The sequence below is a fragment of the Pan paniscus genome, chromosome 23, assembly GCF_029289425.2.
Source record: "Pan paniscus chromosome 23, NHGRI_mPanPan1-v2.0_pri, whole genome shotgun sequence".
Taxonomy (NCBI): domain Eukaryota; kingdom Metazoa; phylum Chordata; class Mammalia; order Primates; family Hominidae; genus Pan; species Pan paniscus.
The window spans coordinates 58,177,477-58,187,080 of NC_085927.1; the positions used below are offsets into that span (position 1 = coordinate 58,177,477).

The 9,604-nt window shown below is 50.3% G+C and overlaps 1 long non-coding RNA gene across 1 annotated transcript; it reads right to left on the reverse strand.

Annotated features, from left to right (window-relative positions):
* Window positions 1-373: 373 nt before the first annotated feature.
* On the reverse strand, window positions 374-8,821 carry LOC117977443 (uncharacterized). Its single transcript, XR_004668594.3, has 4 exons — window positions 8,581-8,821; window positions 5,181-5,918; window positions 3,789-3,974; window positions 374-3,610 (listed from the first exon to the last, which is right to left on the reverse strand). It is a non-coding gene; the product is annotated as an uncharacterized LOC117977443 (long non-coding RNA).
* Between the last annotated feature and the right edge of the window lie 783 nt (window positions 8,822-9,604).

Sequence of the window (9,604 nt, forward strand, 5' to 3'; positions counted from 1 at the left end):
CTGGGTGCCTGTGAGTCCTAGGGCCCAGGTGTCTGGGGGGCGGGGGTCTGTGAGTCCCAGGGCCATGGTGTCTGGGTGCCTGTGCTCATGAGCAAAGTACCCAGAACATGCGGTATCATTTCATTGCATTTCTGCTTTTTGTTTCATTTGTGTCTCTATTTTCAGTCTGAGCTTCCAGGAATCTTATCTCTAGGGTAATCTTGTAATCAGGGTCAGTTACAGAACTTGCCAGTCCAGTGAAAAATGCAAATGCAGTTCCCATTTCAAAAAGCAAAAAAAAAAAGTGCTGTTGGAGATCGTAAAGTATAAATCTTTTCCTTCTAAAATACTTTGTTACTTCTAAAATATAATAGAGATAATAGTGACATGAAAGTAAGAAAAGAAACTTTTTAATTGCAAAATAATATTTTGAAGTCATAATTGTATGCAAGATAATGATATGTTGTTAATATAATGTCTTGTTTGTCATAAATTTTTCTGACTACAAATTTGTTTATTAGGTTGTCAAAATGCGTGTTTTCAGCAACTTCATTTTTCATCAATATAATTAAAAACAATGTCAGTCTCTTGTGGTAAATGCAAGATTGCAAATAATTTTTGATACTTTTTACTTTTGAGAATCATTTCATGCTGATGCGTCAGTTCCTGGGGTTCTTTACAATATTTATATGCCATGAAAACATTGGGATACATTTAGGATAAACTATTTCAAAATATAAATTTTAGTGCATTTATAGCTGATCATCCCTGTGGAACAATTTTTCTAAAAAGATTTAACTCTTCATACAAATCAGTTTTGTGTAATTTTAAAATTAATTCCGAGTATAAACTTATATAAAGGCAGTTTAGCATTTTTTCTGACATTTCTTGTAACTTGTAGAGTTACACAATAAATCAGAAGTGGCTTCATGTTTTGTGAATAATTCAAATGTTTGCTTCTGAGTTCTGATTTTATATCTTTACTGTGGGAAAAATTTATTTTAAAATTGTCTTCTTTACTAATAATTGGATCTTCTGAAGCATCCTGTGAAAATAGTGTTCTTTTCCACCAGAGGCAGTGATTTTTAAATATGATTTATATTTCTAAGCCTGTATTTACTCTGCGATGTTGCAGCAGTTTTCAAGACTGAAGATTCTAAATTCTTTGATGAGTCCAGACAACTCTCTGATATACGTTATTGCAATGTCCTTGTGTGCGTTTTCATTTTATTTATTTATTTATTTATTTATTATTTTTTTTTTTTATTGATCATTCTTGGGTGTTTCTCGCAGAGGGGGATTTGGCAGGGTCACAGGACAATAGTGGAGGGAAGGTCAGCAGATAAACAAGTGAACAAAGTTCTCTGGTTTTCCTAGGCAGAGGACCCTGCGGCCTTCTGCAGTGTTTGTGTCCCTGGGTACTTGAGATTAGGGAGTGGTGATGACTCTTAATGAACATGCTGCCTTCAAGCATCTGTTTAACAAAGCACATCTTGCACCGCCCTTAATCCATTCAACCCTGAGTGGATACAGCACATGTTTCAGAGAGCACAGGGTTGGGGGTAAGGTCACAGATCAACAGGATCCCAAGGCAGAAGAATTTTTCTTAGTACAGAACAAAATGAAAAGTCTCCCATGTCTACCTCTTTCTACACAGACACAGCAACCATCCGATTTCTCAATCTTTTCCCCACCTTTCCCCCCTTTCTATTCCACAAAACCGCCATTGTCTTCATGGCCTGTTCTCAATGAGCTGTTGAGTACACCTCCCAGATGGGGTGGTGGCCGGGCAGAGGAGCTCCTCACTTCCCAGTAGGGGCGGCCGGGCAGAAGCGCCCCTCACCTCCCGGACGGGGCGGCTGGCTGGGCGGGGGGCTGACCCCCCCACCTCCCTCCCGGACGGGGCGGCTGGCCGGGCGGGGGGCTGACCCCCCCACCTCCCTCCCGGACAGGGCGGCTGGCCGGGCAGAGGGGCTCCTCACTTCCCAGTAGGGGCGGCCGGGCAGAGGCGCCCCTCACTTCCCCGACGGGGCGGCTGGCCCGGCGGGGGGCTGACCCCCCCACCTCCCTCCCGGACGGGGCAGCTGGCCGGGCAGAGGGGCTCCTCACTTCCCGGTAGGGGCGGCCGGGCAGAGGTGCCCCTCACCTCCCGGACAGGGCGGCTGGCTGGGCGGGGGGCTGATCCCCCCACCTCCCTCCCGGACGGGGCGGCTGGCCTGGTGGGGGGCTGACCCCCCCACCTCCCTCCTGGACGGGGCAGCTGGCCGGGCGGGGGGCTGACCCCCCACCTCCCTCCCGGACGGGGCAGCTGGCCGGGCGGGGGGCTGACCCCCCCACCTCCCTCCCGGACGGGGCGGCTGGCTGGGCGGCGGGCTGACCCCCCCACCTCCCTCCCGGACGGGGCGGCTGGCTGGGCGGGGGGCTGACCCCCCCACCTCCCTCCCGGACAGGGCGGCTGGCCGGGCAGAGGCGCCCCTCACCTCCCGGATGGGGCGGCTGGCCAGGCGGGGGGCTAACCCCCCCACCTCCCTCCCGGACGGGGTGGCTGGCCGGGCGGGGGGCTGAGCTCCCCACCTCCCTCCCAGACAGAGTGGCTGGCCGGGCAGAGGGGCTCCTCACTTCCCAGTAGGGGCAGCTGGGCAGAGGCGCCCCCCACCTCCCGGACAGGGCGGCTGGCCGGGCGGGGGGCTGATCCCCCCACCTCCCTCCCGGACGGGGCGGCTGGCCGGGCAGAGGGGCTCCTCACTTCCCGGTAGGGGCGGCCGGGCAGAGGCGCCCCCCACCTCCCGGACAGGGCGGCTGGCCGGGCGGGGGGCTGACCCCCCCACCTCCCTCCCGGACGAGGAGGGAGGACGCTCCTCACTTCTCAGACGGGGTGGCTGCCGGGCGGAGGGGCTCCTCACTTCTCAGACGGGGCGGTTGCCAGGCAGAGGGTCTCCTCACTTCTCAGACGGGGCGGCCGGGCAGAGACGCTCCTCACATCCCGGACGGGGCGGCAGGGCAGAGGTGCTCCCCACATCTCAGACGATGGGCGGCGGGGCAGAGGTGCTCCCCACATCTCAGACGATGGGCGGCCGGGCAGAGACGCTCCTCACTTCCCAGATGTGATGGCGGCCGGGAAGAGGCGCTCCTCACTTCCTAGATGGGATGGCGGCCGGGCAGAGATGCTCCTCACTTTCCAGACTGGGCAGCCAGGCAGAGGGGCTCCTCACATCCCAGACGATGGGCGGTCAGGCGGAGACGCTCCTCACTTCCCAGACGGGGTGGCTGCCAGGCAGAGGCTGCAATCTCGGCACTTGGGGAGGCCAAGGCAGGCGGCTGGGAGGTGGTTGTAGCAAGCCGAGTTCACACCACTGCACTCCAGCCTGGGCGCCATTGAGCACTGAGTTAACGAGACTCCGTCTGCAATCCCGGCACCTCGGGAGGCCGAGGCTGGCAGATCACTCGCGGTTAGGAGCTGGAGACCAGCCCGGCCGACACATCGAAACCCCGTCTCCACCAAAAAAATACGAAAACCAGTCAGGCGTGGCGGCGCGCGCCTGCAATCGCAGGCACTCGGCAGGCTGAGGCAGGAGAATCAGGCAGGGAGGTTGCAGTGAGCTGAGATGGCAGCAGTACCGTCCAGCTTCGGCTTGGCATCAGAGGGAGACCGTGGAAAGAGGGGAGAGGGAGAGGGAGAGGGAGTGGGAGAGGGAGAGCTCAGTAGACTTCTATATCGCGTTTTCATTTTGTAATAATTGACTGACAAAGCTGACTGCTGAGTGCCAGTAATTCCTGTGCTAGGTTCGAGCAGGAGACTTGCTACTTACGCAGACGGCTCCAGAGATGGGGATTCCTGTTGGCCTCCATGACAGGTCTCAGTGCTGGCCCATGTAGACCCCTTCATCTCTCCCAGGGCTGTGACCACTGCCACCACTTCTTCCGCAGCTACCACCTTCACAGCAGCCATCCTGCTCCCAGCCTAGCTGTGGGTCTCCAGGACCTCAGAAGCCTGGCTGCAGGGAGACGTGCACACACTCAGCATCTGCCCTGCAGCCTGCAGCACCCACAGGCCAGAGCCCGCACAGTGCATGCTGCTACACTGCATATCTCCATCAGACCTCACTTCAGAACCTTCAAGTCAAAAATGAAACTATTGAGCACCTCCTGTCTGCCAGAGTTGGGACCTGGAATACCATGGGTCAAAGTCATATGATCCCTGCGCCCTTAGAACACATGGCCCAGCAAGAGGGCCTCCAGGGGTGTTGGGGCTGTGGGGCACAGCGGGGTGCCTAATCCTGCCTGGAAAGTCAGAGAGGAGACTGGAAAGCTCTTGGAACTTGGAAAAACATTTTCCATTTTCATCTATAGTCCATCTCCCCCGGGTATCAGAAGAACTATTACTATTTGTTCTAGGTGGCAAGCGAATGTGTCATTTTTCTGTTTCTTGATTTTTTTTAATTTTCTAAAATATTCTAGCTTTATTACATGAATTAACTCCACTTTAGCTTCTTCCACATCCACGTTCATTTTATTACCGTCTTGGGAACACTCAAGGGTGATAAGGGACACTAGGGCATTGAGACCAGTATCTGGGAAGTAAAATTAAAAGGTAAGCATCTGATTCTGGGAACTAAATGGAGATGATAATTCCATACTCTGACTTACCAAGTATTTGACCTTGAGCAAGTGACCTTATGCTTATGGGCTGAAGTCTAGGAAAGAGCTTCTAAACAGAGGTGGCTGGAGGCCAGGATTCAATGAAACCATTGAATATCCATATCCAACCATTAAATATCCATATCTAACCATTAAATATCCATATCCAACTGTCGAATATCCATATTCAACCATTGATTATGTATGTTCTGGGGACATCCACAACAGCAGTGACCAGTTGAATTCTTGCCAGGTGTCATTCATGAGAATTCCATGTTGACTTTGCAGTAAGGCTGTGGGGTGGGTACTAATGTCTCCTTTATGTCGATGAGACCATTGACTCATAAATCAATTAAGCAACTGGACCAAAATCAGGGGGCAGATTTGAGACCCAGCCACACCCAGTTCTGCCTGACCCTACAGTCTGGGCTTCCTCATACCACAGGATATTTCAATGCAAGGAGCAAGGTGACTGGCTTATAAGGGGTCCCCCTAAAAGGCTAGGTCACTGTATGTGTTTGCTAGGACTGTCATAAGAAAACACCACAGATTGGGTGACTTACCAACAGGAATTTATTGTCTCACAGTTCTGGAGGCTGGACGTCCAAGGTCAGGGTGCTAGCGGGGCTAGTTTCCCGAGGCCTCTCTCCTTGCCTTGTAGAAGGCTGCCCTCTCACTGTGTCTTCACCTGCTATTTTTCTGTGCACACACACCCCCCAGTGTCTCTCCCTGTTTAAACAAAGATGCCAGTCATATTAGCTAAGGTTCCACCTTTATAGCCTCATTTTAACTTAATTAATCCTTTAAAAACCTTATCTCCAAATAGAGCCACATTCCAAGGTACTGGGAGTGGGGATTTCAACATATGAATTTTGAGGACAACCATTCAGCCCCTAACAGTCACCATCTGTAGTGGGTAGAATGGTGGCCTCCAGAAAGACATGTCCATAAAATTATATCTGGACACTGTGAATGTGAGCTTTTTTGAAAAGGGCCTTTTTGAAGATGTAATAAGGTTAAGGATCTCCAAAGGGGATCATCCTGGATTAGCCAGGCGGGCCCTAAATCCAATGACAAGTGTGTTTATGAGATACACAGAGGAGAAAAACAGAAAAGAGAGGAGAAAACTCAGAGAATATGATTATGTGAAGATGGAGGCCAAGGCTGGAGAGATGCAGCTGTGAGCCAAGGACTGCAGGAGCCACCAGGAGCTGGAAGAGGCAGGAAGGACCCTCCCCTGGAGACTGCGGAGGGAGCACGGCCAGGCCGACACCTTGACTTCACACTTCTGGCCTCCTGGACTGAAAGAGAATAGATGTCTGCTATTCAAAGCCACTCCATTTTTCGGCCATTTATCACAGAAGCCACAGAACATGAAAAAGCCACCTTACCGTGACTCACAAATGTCATATTCTGCAAGGAATCAGACTTGGGGTAAGAGGCAGCACACGTTTAAGAAAGCTGATGTTGAAAAGCATGCCCATGTCAAGGAAGGCACAGCCCCTCCATGGGTCTAATGCTGTCTTGAGCATGGCCCTCTGTTTAAACAGACCCAGCCCCCACCTTGACCTTCACCTGCCAGAGAACGAAGGCAGGTGTTCCGGCTGGACATGTCTCTGAGGGTCAACCTGCATCTCCTTACCCACAGATATTCATGCATCTGAGCTCTTACTTTCCTTGCAGGTAACTTTTCTGTCCCTTACTTGATGGGGTTCATCTCTTTTTTTCCTAGAGATAAAATAGCTTGGGTTTCTTCTTCAGGATTTTGTATTTAGCTATTAAGTAATTTTGCAGAAACCTTCTGCCACGCTCCTGTGGAGTGACCAAGGTTGGGTTTAATATGATGGAACACTGTCTTTGAGCAGCGAGATTGGATTTGGCATCATTGTCGTGTCTGCCAGAGATTTTGAAAACAGATTTCTCCTTGGATCAAAGTCCAAATAGATGGTGGGTCATAAGAATTAGGTAGAAATGAGTGGCCAGTCCCCAGGTAGAGCCCTTCAAAGGGAAACTGCATGTAGCTCATCCGAGGCTAAAAGCACTTAGCTGATGGGCTGCTAAAACCCAAGAATGGGGCTGCCTCTGGTGCTCACAAAGTTTATGCATTTGAATTTCTGTAAACCAAAGCCAGGTACATACTGCAGTAGCAACCTCTATTTTGGTGACCTTCACTGTAAATCATTTTGCAAAGCAGATAATGACCTCTCTAATACAATAGCCCCCATTTGTCTGCAGAAAACAAATTCCAAGACCCCCAGTAGACGCCTGAGACCACAGATGGTAAGGAACCCTATAGACACTATATATTTTTCCTGTGTATACGCACCTATGATAAAGTTTAATTTATCTTATTGTACTGTCCTTACCTATTTGGGGGCCGAGGTTGAGCATGGGTAACTGAAACTGCAGAAAGTGAAACCACAGATAAGAAGGGAGTGGTGCGGCAGGCGTGGTGGCTCACATCCATAATCCCAGCACTTTGGGAGGCCAAGGTGGGTGGATCACCTGAGATCAGGAGTTCGATGCCAGCCTGACCAACATGGTGAAATCCCGTCTCTACTAAAAATACAAAAATTAGCCAGGTGTGATTACACGCCTGTAATCCCAGCTACTCAGGAGGCTGAGACAGGAGAATCGCTTGAACCCAGGAGGCAGAGGATGCAGTGAACTGAGATGGCGCCACTGCACTCCAGCCTGGTCAACACAGCAAGACTCCATCTCAGAAAAAAAAAAAAAGAAAAGAAAAAAAAAGAAGGGCAGCGTATCTCTACTTGCAAGATTAACATCAGACTTTCATATTTGGGCTTGGATTTAAATGTGGAAGACGGCTCTGAATGAGGTCTGCATGGCAGGCAGCGCGTGCCGAGGAACTGCCAGGCTTCACTGTGCAGCTCATTTGCGCTCACTGTAACACTGCCGGGAGAATCCTCAGTCAAAATCAAAGCCTCTTTCTCCTCTCACCTTTAAATTACAGAAAGTCTCTCTGCTTTTTCCACGTTCAACCCAGTTGCCGCTGAGCATCCATTTGGATTGAAAGTTAGCCTTGGTAATCGTCCTCTAAACAGAAGCTCGGGGTCGCCTGGGCCTGCCCACCCTCCCCTCTTCTCCCCAGTAAGGCTGCTCACCCCAGAAGGTGGCCTCCCCGACACCGACTCCCGGCCTCGTTCCTGTGACTTTGGGCCCCACAGATGAAGCCCCTCCAGATTCTGGCTGCTTGGACTTTTTCTCCCCTCTCCTCCTCCACAATTGCCTTCACTCCATCCGACCACAGGTGTACTTCCCCAGGTGCAAATATAAATTATAGCCGGACCTCCCCAGCACAGCCTCCTGTCTCTCCAGCTTAGTCCCCAGCTGACCCCAGCACTGCCTCAGTTCTCACACCTGCCTCACCAACGCACACCTGGACTGAGGGGCCACCTGCCCACCTGCTGCTCACCAGCTGGTCCCTTTCTGGCTTGGAATCCACCGAACTTCCTCCCAGTTGCTAGAAGCAAGTCACTGAGATGCAGAGGACCCTCAACTGATCAACCCTCTCTCCCTCTGTCCAACACACCCGGCCAAAGCCCAGGTCCCAGGGAGCCTGCCCCAGCTTATTCCCGCAAGACCCAAACTCGTTGCTCTCTCCTGTGCACACTTGCCCACTTCTAGAATATTCTTTCACCCCTTTTCCCTTTAGCTAATCTTCATGTTCAAATTTTGGCTTAAGTATCACATTCTCAAAAACACCTTCAGTGATCACCCCCATGCATGTATGCATACACTAATGCATGCATACACACACACACACACATGCATGTACATGTCCACTCATGCACACACATGCATGTATTCACATATATATTATATATATATACACACACACAGTCACACATACATGTGCATACAGGCATGCACACATGTCTGGGGAAACCAGCCCTCCATGTCACTCCTTCAGGGCACTATTGTCTGTTTACTTTGGGGTACCTGATTTCTTGCCCATGAATCTGTAAAGTCCATGGGAGAGCCTCCTTCTGTCCTGCCCCTGGCTCTAGGCACTGTGTGCTCAGCTCATGTTCTGGAGGTGCACAAAGTGACCCCCCATGTGACAGCAGTATCTTGGAAGTAGATCTTCCAGCCCCAGTCAAGCCATCAGATGATAGTGCCCCAGTGAACACATGAGTGCAACTCCCTGAGAGATTCCAGATGAGAACTGCTCAGCCAAACTCTTCCGGAATTCCTGGCTAGCAGAAACCATGGAAAAGCAAATAATTATTGTTGGTTTAAGCTGACAACTGTTGGTTGATGTGAGCCTCACAACACATTATTTCCCACTCAAGCTTTCAGATGAAACAGCAGCCAGAATAGGAGGCTTAGCTGCGACTTCATCAGGGATCACAAGCTGGAGAATTTAGCCAAGTGCACATGAATTTCTGACTCACAGAGACTGAGATAACAAGGGCTTATTGTTTAAACTGCTAAAGTGTGAGACGACATGTTATTAGGCTACAGATAGCTAATACCATCCTTTATGTCATCCAATAGAACCCATCAGTGGTTCTGCAATGAAATTAAAGGTAATATGAAAATATTTTAAGAGTAAAATGGGAAACAGGGAATCATAGTAATGCTCCATAATAAAAGGCCAAAAACATAGCAAGGCACTAACTACATAGGAATATTAACCCTCCACCATTACCAGCATCCTAGGGGGAGAATTAAATCCTGAAGATTAAATCTCCTTGCAAGTAAAAGTTCAAAGACATTAGTGCCCAAAGAGATCCAAGTCCCTTTGCTCTTGTTAATAAACAATCAAAAATTCATCATCTCCAATGCCTTCTTCTGCTCATTCTCAGCCAGATTGCTTCTTGAGACCAGGGCAGAAGTGGGCTCTGTCCACCACCAGCTTGGGCCTGAGGCCACTTCTCACTCAGAAGTGGCACTGGCTCAGTACAGTGACTCCGCAGCTTAATGTTAAAGACTGCTGGGTGTTATGGGGCAGAGAGTAGAA